This window comes from Palaemon carinicauda, chromosome 5 (assembly GCF_036898095.1).
Source record: "Palaemon carinicauda isolate YSFRI2023 chromosome 5, ASM3689809v2, whole genome shotgun sequence".
NCBI classification, from domain to species: Eukaryota; Metazoa; Arthropoda; class Malacostraca; order Decapoda; family Palaemonidae; genus Palaemon; species Palaemon carinicauda.
Genome location: NC_090729.1, coordinates 184,470,294 through 184,482,793, shown reverse-complemented (window position 1 = coordinate 184,482,793; position 12,500 = coordinate 184,470,294). Strand labels below are relative to the sequence as shown.

The 12,500-nt window shown below is 42.1% G+C and overlaps 1 long non-coding RNA gene across 1 annotated transcript in view; it reads left to right on the top strand.

Moving 5' to 3' along the window:
* Window positions 1–12,500, top strand: part of LOC137640716 (uncharacterized) — a 604,412-nt gene that overhangs the window by 582,082 nt on the left and 9,830 nt on the right. The window lies entirely within an intron of this gene.

The following is a 12,500-nucleotide window of genomic DNA, read 5'->3' as shown; positions in this document are numbered from 1 at the left end:
TATATAATATATATATATATATATATATATATATATATATATATATATATAAACAAACGCAATCGGAAGCACATGTCCTGAGGCCTTCGTTCTTCAGTGGACTAGTGACGGCTGATGATGATGATGATGATACACACACACACACACACACATATATATATATATATATATATATATATATATATATATATATATATATATTATATATATATATATGTATATATAGGGAGGTTATTATTATTATTATTATTACTTATTATTATTATTATTATTATTATTCCACAACTTAGAAGATAACGCAAGATAAGAAGAAACGGAAAAGCTCATCACCCGAAAAAATTTCTTTCGTCTTCATACGTGTCTTATTCCGAGTAATTTTCTTCCTCGGTCTGCCGGAATATCCCGTTTCAACGTCGGTTATGTTTCATGCCATTAGGCTTTGTAAACCGGAGAAAATTGCGGAGGGGAACGTCAGTCTAGCATTGCAATCATACTCTGCGTTTGTTTTTATTATTCGGTAAGTAGTTGACCTCAGACAGTTGGTGGGCTATATTCTAGGGATGACATTGCGTGGAAAGATTACGGAATTTAAAGGAAATTTTGTCAGATTTTGGTTGAGAATATAAGATATTCGTATACCTTTTAAACGAAATTAAATGGCCTTACATTAGGTATAGTTAACGCATATACGATTGTCTTTTAATTTTAAATCCCTCTGAAGAAAGACACACATAAACTTGGGTTTTTAATAGTACCCAAATATTTACCCTTTGAATGAAACTAAATTGTCTTACATTAGTTATAGGTAACGCATATATCATCATCATCTACACCTATTGCCGCAAAGGGCCTCGGTCAGATATCGCCAGTCGTCTCTATCTCGAGCTTTTAAATCAACACTTCTCCATTCATCATCTACCAAACGCTTCATAGTCATCAGCCGTGTAGGTCTGGGTCTTCCAACTCTTCTAGTGCCTTGTAGAGCCCAGTTAAAGTTTTGGTGAACTAATCTCATTTTGAGGGGTGCTAAGAACACATAAACTTGGGTTTTTAATAGTACCCAAACATTTTGTGTTTTCGTTTGAGTTAAACCATAGCGTATTTTTTTCATGTCTGTGAATTAATAGTTTTTATGGAATGAAAGTTTTTTTTTTGCCATTAGTAATTAATGCAAACTAAACGTAATTTAATCTTGTTTTTAACATGTTCCATACCTTAGACAGAAGGAACATGTTTAAACATAGATCTCTAATGTCGATATTTTGTTGATTTTATAGAAATATATATTTTTAGTTACTGGTTTTATTTTAATTCTGCTGGCTTCGATTGACACAGAATATTTATGCTGCATGGTTATTGACACTTAATGCATTCTACTGTTTTGGATAAATGTCAAGCGGATTGACTCATATTTCTGTTACGATAGCATGCTCTAGAGTTAGCAGGTTTTTCGTATACATTTTCCATATTTTCTCTATATAATAATGGGGAAGTGTCTGGTTATATATATATATCTATATATATATAATATATATATATAAAATATATAATCTATGTATATGTATATATATAATCTATATATATATATATACTATATATATATATATATAAATAATATATATATATATCTATGTGTGTGTGTGTATATAATGTGTATATATTATATATATAATATATGTATATATATATAATATATGTATATATATATACATATATTATACATATATATAATATATCTTGTCACGTCTCAGGAGAGAGAGGAAGTAATCATACCCTTGTGATAGGGGTACCCAGAGAGGTACACTGAGAAACCACACTCTCCCACAAATTGCAGCACCAGTGGGTTATAGCTATAGGGGAGGTGGTAGGTTGGGTTGAATATGTGAATACGACATATCTATCTAAATATTTAGACATCATTTTTGACAGCTGTGGTACAAGAATAAACAAGAGCAATTAGAGATATCTGACCTCCGACAAAGGTTAATGGAGTCGTCCATGGTCTCTAAGATATATCTGTGGTGGAAATTTAGTCAAAATCCGTCCGTTTGTTTTGATGGAAATCCAGATCTAGAATCCGGATCCGGATCATCGCCAAAATTTAATGGTGTCGCCCATGACCTAAGATCTACATAAGGTGAAAATGTCGTCAATATTCGTCATGTAGTTTTGAAGCAATCATGCCCACAAACGTACATACAAATAATTATATAAATTGATCAATTTAAAAAAAAAAAAAAAAAAAAAAAAAAAAACTAAGGCTCTAGTTATTTCGAATATTATTCTCACCAAGCATTGGATCTCCGGCCTCAGAAAAGTATATGAGTGATGGCTCAAAAATTCTGATAGCAATTTACCATCCCTTGAAAATGAAAGGTTCTCTGCCTTTTACTTGTTAGATTAATGGATGTTCTCTAATTAGAATAGGTAATTAACAATGTTCTCAAGTAAATTGAGCACCTCAATTCATTTAATCCGCTGCCCAGAATTTAAAATACAGCGATACAGAATGTCACTCAATCCACACTGCTGCTACACAAAATAGATTAATATGCAAAAAGCATATGACATTTAATTTCTTTTTTACACCATAAAAACAAAACTCCCGAATCTGGTACCGTTCCTTTGTGCAGTGCCAAAATTCGCTCTCAAATTTGCCTCGGAAGATGAATGTTACGTCACAAGAATACCTATTTTGTAAATCAGTTAGATGGTTTGGATATAATTGCTAGATGAAAGGTGAAACTATGTGTGCACATACATAAACACACATATTTATAGGTATATAGGCTTATTTGTATGTACATGTGCATCTATCTATCTATCTATCTATCTATCTATATATATATATATATATATATATATATAATATATATATATATATATATATATTTGTGTGGTATGTCTGTATATGCTGTGCACATACATATATATATGTATATATATGTACATATATATAAATATATATATATATATACAGTATATATATATATATATATATATATATATATATATATATATATATATATATATATATATATATCTATATATATTTGGGCTCAAGCCATGTCGTCCTGATGGAAGTTCCTATAGGGTAGCTTCCTAGGGTATATTACAACTACGGCGATATTCCCAGAGAATTTACCTTAGGTACCAGAATTCTAACTCCTGGAGCGAGTATCCCTCGTGAAAGGGATATCGCGACATATCAGAGGACGTATTCTAGACACGTCACATGGCAATCTACATCCTGGACAGAGATTTCGTCTCGTAGGAGGTGATTGACGAGATACGAATTCGGGAAAGAAAAAGGGGAGCCGCTCCCAAGGCTTCCCTATCCCCCGATTCGTATGCGTGCCTGGCGCCATCTGTATTCCTTTTTGCGTAGCTTAACAACTCGGTGTTTTTCCTGTTTTTCTCGCAAATCTTGGATTTATTCGGCTTTTCATGGCTTCTTCGTCTTCGTTGGCCTCTGATAAGTTGAGTATAGTGTCTGTTATGTATAAATGTAGGCTCTTGGTTAAATTTTGAGTGATTAATAGGATTAATCTTTGATACAAGAGCCGTAGCCTACCAGAGGTGTCCTGGACACTGTCGCTCGCTAGGTATAAATTAGTTAGTCAGAGCGACATTCCTGGTTGTTTTGCTTTAATAAATTTTAGCTATTTAGCATTACATAGGATTTCCTTTCGTGCTTAGTATTATTTTGCGAAGTATTCGCCATTCTGGCCTACGATAGGCCATGTAGCCTAGTCGTTTTGGTCCTAGTACTTCATGCATGATTTTGGTTTTTTTCCGAGTGTAATTAAAATTTTATTGAAGCTTTAGGCTATATTTTATACATTTTAGACTGTGTGGAATATTTCCAAGATTGTATACGTGTGAGTTTCGGTGAATTAAATCGATTCTCTTGGTGCCTAGGCTAGTTGCTTATGGAGCCTTAGTATACTTTATCATACTCCCCGGTTGCTTTCTTTTCTTCGGAGAAGGTATGCAATCCCTTTCCCTCTGTTTAAGCCTTGGGCTTATCCCTAAGTGGTTTTTTTCCGAATTTATTTTCGATAAAACTATACTAGGGTGTTACTGTACCTTCCTGTTCCTGTAGTTATGGTTCAAGAGGGACAGAACAACAGAGTTTTTAGTCTGAGTCTGTGTTGTCTGGCTTGGGGCTGAGTCCCCCTCGCTGACTTAACACATACAAAGGGAGCTTAGCTCCCTTAGGTCACTACCGAAGGTTTCTGTAGTTATGATTCCTTCTTTTGTGATCTACCAGACTAGTCCTGTTGCTGTTCTCGGGGGAGGATAAGTTCTTCCCTTGGGAGTAGCAACGCCTTCCTTGCTTTGGTGCTCTGGAAGCTGGCAAGTATTGCTGGCCTTTCCCCTTAGATCTCCCTTAGGCTAAGATAAGTTTCTTGGCTGCGGGTGATCTGTCACTAAAGCAAGGTTGGCAGGACCCTCTTGTCCCTTCCCCCTCTATCTCCGTAATGGCCTAGCCATTACTGTACTGTACGTCGTTCTACATCTAGACCTAGTATAGGTTAGGATGTGGAATTGACTCAGCCCCTTGCCGGCCGGCAGAGCTGGCCGGCAGGGGTCTTACTGTACTGTACGTCGTTCTACTTCTGGACCTAGTATAGGTTGGGATGTGGAATTGACTCAGCCCCTTGCCGGCCGGCAGAGCTGCTGGCCGGCAAGGGTCTTATGTTTTCGAGTGCTGCCCGGACCTCTCTTGGTCCCTCATCCATGCCTGCTGGCAGAGCCGGACGGCATTGGTCAAGGAAGCCTGAATTAGTTTCTCCCCTTCCTTATATGCACTCTTTCTGTTGCCGGGCTTGGAGGTTGTGTACACTTTTATCCCGGCATCCATTCTATTTTTCTTCTAGTGCTGTACCTGTCCCGGCTGCCGGCCTATGAGGCCGGCAGCCGGGCAGGTGTAGTCCTCTGGTTCTTTTGCTGCCGGCTGGCATCGGTCTTGTACCTTTGCCTGCCGGCTTATGTCAGTCCTTGTCTGCCGGTCACCAAGAGTGTGGCCGGCAGCTGGGTACTACCTTGTGTAGTTGCTGCCGGCAGCCATTGCCGGCCAACACTGGCTGTTACCGGCCGGCAGTTGCTGCCGACCGGCACAGGCATTTGAACCAGAGTGCTGCCGCCCTATAGCTGTTAAGTAGTATACTTTAAAGCTAGTTGTGGTGTGTGCCGGCCGGCAAAGGCAGGCCGGCACACATCCCCCTATACTGTACTAGTATTCTTCTGTATAGCATATACAGTAAGAAGAAAACTATAGTAAAGGTTTTGGTACAGCACTGTATCTTCTAACACTATTGTGTTTTCTTGCACATCCCTTTGCTGTTGCCCTCAGATAGGAAGCTGAGTTCTTCCCTGTCTATTATCCAGGATTTTAAAATCATTGCTTAGGTGTGAGCTCCACCTGTTTCCTCTGGAAACCTTGCATTGGTTACTCTAGTAGTGATAAACCATTTTGATTTTATTATCTGGAAGGCTGCAACAATGGGTTGTGAGGGAAACACAAGTGTGTGTCTTTCCTTTATGAATTGTTATGCTATACTATGCATATCCAGTGATACATAGTTCACTTGATACTCATGGAAATTTCTTCTCTTTACAGGAGGACCCTCCGAAGTGCGGAAATGTTTTCTGCAATGTCCGCAGCAAGAACCTCTGCGGACATGAGTGTTGTAGGAGACACGCAGCATGCGCTGTCTCCAAGGATGATCTCCAGTATTGGGACCCTCAGGTATGTACTGTATGCACTAACCTGATTACTGAGGCTTTTGATTCCCCTAGAACGGCGGAATCAAGGGATATAGCAAGGGAAAAGCTTCGTACTTGGGTAAGGGGCTTCAAGAAGAACACCTCTGGCCCTTATCTTCCAAGTGAGAAGATGAGGGCGTATCTTTTTCCTAAGGCATCAGCTGATGCAGTGATTCCCCAGCCTCAAGAGGAGATCCCTCAAGATCAAGTCCAGGTGGACGTGGAAGTCGCAGTTGCGATGCAAGACATCCAGTTGGATGACAGGATGTCTGACCTGGACGAACGTTTGGAAGAAGACCTCCTGGCAGAAGGTCAGGATGAAGTTCAAACCCCGGATGTCGTAGAGGATGAGGTCGACGAGGTGTCGGCTACTCCGGTTCAGATGCCGGAGCCTATCCCCTCAACATCGGCTGGTCTCCCAGTAGAACTGGGACAGGCCCTCTCTTCGATTGTTGGAATGATCCAACAAATGCAGAAGGAGAATCAGGAGAAGGCGGCTGCAATGGAACTGCGTATGCAGTCCCTGGCAGAATCACATGGGCCCCGGAAAAGGCTCAATGTGAAAGACCTTCCCATATGCTCAGATGCTAACCCATGGAGGTATGCTGAGCACATGCCGATGACGACTGGAAAGATCGTCATCTCGGATAAGCTGGGTTCAGTTCCCCTAGAGGAGGTAGAATTCTGGCCCAGCAAGGCATCATATCCGGACTGCTATGTCCGGCTGAGAAAAGAACCAGCTTCAAGGGAGGAGACAGAGCCGAAGGAGGTCATTATTATGGACCACGCTAAGGCTCAAGCCCTACTTTCATCCTCGATGAAAGAGAGGGGCTTCTCTAACTCGAAGGTAGCTGCATTGAGCAAGAAGCTCCCTTCTTTTGTGTCCTCTCCTGATAGAGCCTTCCCCTTTTTACAGAAAGGGTTTGCGGCTGTCCTAAAGGCAGTCGAGGCCGGCAAGCCTTGCCCCTCCCTGGAGGAGTGTAAACCCTTGTCGCTGGCCCTGCCTATGGACCACAAAGACTGGAAGGATGTCCATCTGACATTCTCAGTGGGAAAGTTGGAGGCTGATATTGCCGGACGGCAATTCGGCGAGGACCTCCCCAAGCTGTCCGACTCTCTTTTACGAAGAGAGTTCGAGACAAAAGAAAGACTGGCTGCCTCAATGTCTCATCAGACTACTCTTGAGACGATGGCAAGTGACCCCAAGGTCCATGAAATGTTCATGGTAGTGGCTAAGTCTCACCTAGCCACAGTGACGAAGGACCTTTATGGCTTCGTCAAGGCAAGGAGAGCTTGCAGGGAGTTCGTGTTCACCGGGGCTTCGGTGAGACACGAGCCAAGGAAGTTAATCTCCTTCAACATTTGGGGAAAAGACCTTTTCCCTACCGATGTGGTCAAAGAGGTTGTTGATAAGGCCGCCGTGGAGAATAGAAACCTTCTCCAGAAGTGGGGCCTGGCTATCAAAAGAAAATCTTCCCCGGATGAGGGTCCTCAACCAAAGAGGAAGAATATGAGGACTAGGCTACCGTCTCGGCCAGCCAAGCCTTATAGACAGCAACAGCAACTGCAATTGCCATTGCCTCCAGTGCCCCAGATGGTGGCACAAACCCCGACTACTTTTCAGTGGGTACCCCAGGCTGTGCCAGGTCAGTCAACCACATTCACCCCAACGTTCGAAGGACAGTCTTCTTCCTTTCGTGCAAAACCTAGAGGAGCAGCCAGAGGCTCGTCTAGGCGCCCCTCAAGGGGAAGGGGATTCAGAGGTGGTCGTGGTCAGGGAGGCAAGACCTCAGGACGGCAGTCCAAGTGAAACGATACCGGTAGGAGGGAGACTGATGAAATTTTGGGATCGCTAGACCTTCGATCCCTGGGCCCAAAGCCTACTCAAGAATGGACTGGGCTGGAGCTGGTACAGCATTCCACCCCCGTGCCTTCGGTTTTTCCAACACTCTACCCCCGTTCTGGAGGAGTACGTTCAAGAACTGTTGGAGAAAAAGGTGATCCGAAAGGTGAAGTCCATCAAATTCCAAGGGAGGCTGTTTTGTGTTCCCAAGAAAGACTCGGAAAAGCTCAGAGTCATTCTGGACTTGTCGCCACTCAACAAATTCATAGTGAATTGCAAATTCAAGATGCTAACACTGCAACACATAAGGACCTTACTGACCAAGAGGGCATACTCAGTCTCTATAGACTTGTCAGACGCCTATTGGCACATTCCAATCAGCCGTCGACTCTCCCCCTACCTAGGGTTCAGGCTACAACGGAGACTGTACGCCTTCAGAGCCATGCCATTCGGGCTAAACATAGCCCCAAGGATTTTCACGAAGCTTGCGAGCGCAGCTCTCAAACAATTACGCCTAAAGGGAATTCAGGTAGTAGCCTACCTGGACGACTGGCTGGTGTGGGCAGCATCCGAGACCGAATGCTTGCAAGCTTCCAGTCAGGTGATCCAGTTCCTAGAGTACCTAGGCTTCAAGATCAACAGAAAAAAGTCTCGACTTTCTCCATCCCAAAAGTTCCAGTGGCTGGGAATCCACTGGGACCTTTTGTCACACAGTTTCTCCATCCCGACGAAGAAAAGGAAGGAGATAGCGGGCTCTGTCAAGAGACTTCTAGATTCCGAAAGGATATCAAGACGCGAACAGGAGAGGGTACTAGGCTCTCTCCAGTTTGCTTCAGTGACAGACCCAGTGCTAAGAGCACAGCTAAAGGATGCAACCGGAGTTTGGAGAAGGTATGCATCAAACGCGCGAAGAGACCTGAGAAGACCAGTGCCGCCTCGGCTACATACTCTTCTCAGACCTTGGTCCCAAGCCAGACATCTAAAGAAGTCGGTTCTTCTTCAGCCACCTCCCCCGTCGATGACGATTCATTCAGACGCCTCAAAGGAGGGATGGGGAGGTCACTCTCATCGGAAAAAAGTCCAGGGGACTTGGTCCAAGCTATTCAGGACCTTTCATATAAACTTTCTAGAAGCTATGGCAGTGCTCCTTACCTTAAAGAAAGTCTCCCCGCGTCACTCGATCCACATAAGATTGGTGATGGACAGCGAGGTGGTTGTGAGATGCTTGAATCGACAAGGGTCGAGGTCACCACCTCTCAACCAAGTGATGTTAGCCATTTTCCGATTGGCGGAAAAGAAGAAGTGGTACCTGTCGGCAGTTCACCTTCAAGGAGTCCGCAATGTGACAGCGGACGCTCTATCCAGGTTCACACCGATAGAGTCGGAATGGTCCTTAGACGCAGGATCATTCTCCTTCATTCTGAATCAAGTCCCAGAACTGCAGATAGACCTCTTTGCGACGAAAGACAACAAGAAGTTGCCCCTGTACGTGTCCCCGTACGAGGACCCCTTAGCGGAAGCAGTGGACGCAATGTCCCTCTACTGGAACAGATGGTCCAGGATTTATCTGTTCCCTCCTCACAACCTTCTGTTGAGGGTCCTCAACAAACTGAGATCCTTCAAGGGGGTAGCGGCAATAGTGGCCCACAAGTGGCCGAACAGTATGTGGTTCCCCTTGGCATTGGAACTACAGATGAAGTTCGTGCCGCTACCACATCCAGTTCTGACCCAGCGAGTCCAGAAGTCGACTGTCTGCGCTTCATTACAGAAAACCCGGACCCTGCAGCTCATGATTTTCTCGCCCTTGCGGTGAGGAAGCGTTTCGGGATTTCGAAAGCCAGCATAGACTTCCTAGAGGAATATAAGTGCAAATCGACTAGAAGGCAATATGAGTCATCTTGGAGAAAATGGGTGGCCTTTGTAAAGGCAAAGAATCCGCAGGAGATCTCAACAGACTTCTGCTTATCTTTCTTCATCCACCTCCATGGTCAAGGGTTGGCAGCTAACACGATTTCAGTGTGTAAATCTGCTTTGATGAGACCCATTTTATTTGCCTTCCAGATCGACCTAGGTAACGAGATCTTTAATAAAGTTCCGAAAGCCTGCGCTAGGCTCAGACCTTCAGCACCTCCAAAGCCCATCTCATGGTCTTTAGACAAAGTTCTTCATTTCGCCTCCCTGTTGAGCAATGAAGAATGTGCGTTAAAGGATTTGACGCAAAAATTTATTTTCCTATTTGCACTCGCGTCCGGGGCCAGGGTTAGTGAGATCGTAGCCCTCTCGAGAGAGGCAGGTCGTGTTCAGTTCCTGGATGGGGGGGATCTGAACCTGTTTCCGGATCCTACGTTTCTCGCCAAGAATGAGTTACCCACCAACAGGTGGGGTCCCTGGAGAATCTGCCCTCTGAAAGAAGATGCATCTCTATGTCCAGTAGAATGCCTAAAGGTCTATCTTCGTAGAACTTCAGACTTCAAGGGTGGTCAACTATTCAGGGGAGAAACATCAGGCTCAAATTTATCTCTGAATCAACTCAGAGCAAAAATCACATATTTTATTCGCAGAGCGGATCCTGACAGTACACCCGCAGGTCACGATCCGAGGAAAGTTGCCTCATCCCTAAATTTCTTTAATTGTATGGATTTTGAACATCTCCGTTCATACACGGGCTGGAAGTCTTCCAGGGTGTTCTTTCGCCACTATGCGAAGCAAGTAAAGGAACTTAAGAGATCTTTGGTAGCAGTGGGTCGTGTAGTTAACCCTACTGTTTAACTCTGCGAGGAACAGTGGTCTTAATTGGGACGATTAAGTCCAGGGTGAGTGTGTAGGTACATACTGTACTACAAACTAAATGAGGGCACCAAGTGCCCATATAGACTGTTCCTTCTTTCAAAGGTGAACCTAGCATAAGTTCAGACATGTGTGCCGAGCGTTTCTAACGCTAATGTGATTGATTTGTAATACAGACTTTTATGACTTGATACCTCGGTATCTTATTAAAGTGATGTTTAATGGTTTTTCTTTCAGATAAACAAGTTCTGTTTACTATCATACTTATGCTTAAAGTTTTGGGTTATCCTCTTTTATATATATATATATATATATATATATATATATATATATATATATATATATATATATATATATATTTGTTGTTAACCTGTCTGTTTATTATCTGTCAATAAACTTGTTCTTGAGAACCTTCCGTCTCTTTCACCTGTGTCAATTTATTGGTATAATTGAGCATTTTAATTCTATGTATCTTATCTGGGATAATTCTGATAGAATTGTTCTGTTATGCAAGCTATGTTGCATTGGTTTATGTAGTCCCCTAATGGGAGGGAGGACTCCGTCCCATAAAGGGACGAGGGCGGTTTTATTAGTTTCTTCCTATGCGGATATAAACCTTTGTCCAATACAAGTATTGTGCGGATTACTGGTCAATATATATTGACGCAGTGGTTCTATACAAACTATGCTTTACTTAATATAGGGCGAGACCACTATATTAGCTTGCCTGGTATTCATACATAGATATATGTACTCTTCGAGACTTTCCAGAGTCTAGTAGGACTCTTCCCTGTAGGGGGCAGGAAGCTCTAACATAGTTTATAGTTAGTTGAAAAGATGTATAACGGTAACATCTTAGGTCTCTAGGTCTAGTCGACCGGGAAAAAATTACCTCCGGGGAGTACGGCACGTTCTGAGAATCCACAGATACAGTAATGCTCTGGTACACTTCCATCAGGACGACATGGCTTGAGCCCAAAAAACGGATTTTGAGCGAAGCGAAAAATCTATTTTTGGGTGAGATGGCCATGTCGTCCTGATGGACCCGCCCTTGCCTTTCTAAGAAAGGGCTGTAGGACCCCTCCCTACATACAGTATCTGTAGCACCTCGTGTACGCTACAAGGAATACAGATGGCGCCAGGATTGGCGCCAGGCACGCATACGAATCGGGGGATAGGGAAGCCTTGGGAGCGGCTCCCCTTTTTCTTTCCCGAATTCGTATCTCGTCAATCACCTCCTACGAGACGAAATCTCTGTCCAGGATGTAGATTGCCATGTGACGTGTCTAGAATACGTCCTCTGATATGTCGCGATATCCCTTTCACGAGGGATACTCGCTCCAGGAGTTAGAATTCTGGTACCTTAAGGTAAATTCTCTGGGAATATCGCCGTAGTTGTAATATACCCTAGGAAGCTACCCTATAGGAACTTCCATCAGGACGACATGGCCATCTCACCCAAAAATAGATTTTTCGCTTCGCTCAAAATCCGTTATATATATGTATGTATATATACACACATACATTCGCACAAACTCATAAAACATAACAACTTTAAAATTTCAAGTATATGAAAATATTTCCTTAATTATAATGTTAAGTTTTTAGTATTTTCATAAGTATTCATAACGAAATTAATAATGAACTTAATATCAACTAAATTATAAATGCTAAAGGAAAATAAGCTCAACACTCCTATCATTTGTATGTTTTCCAGCAAAATTTAAATGTAATTCTGTAATATTAACCATTACGCTGTACAATTTATTTGTTCATCACAAGGAAATGGAGGGAGTCCATTTACTAATTAACCAGTTTGCCGTATCGAGCTTCAGGGTATGGAAAACTGTAGGCTACTTGAATATAATTATACTAACTTTTTTCTTTTATTTTTTCTTCGAATATATAATAAGGTACACGTGTGGTTTATAATAATAATAATAATAATAATAATAATAATAATAATGATAATAATAATAATAATAATAATAATAGTAATAATAATAATAATAATAGAGAACCGTGAAAAATGACGTTTGATAGATATTTTTTTTTCTTTTTTTGTATAATTACTATTTAGGCTATTCAATATACAAAA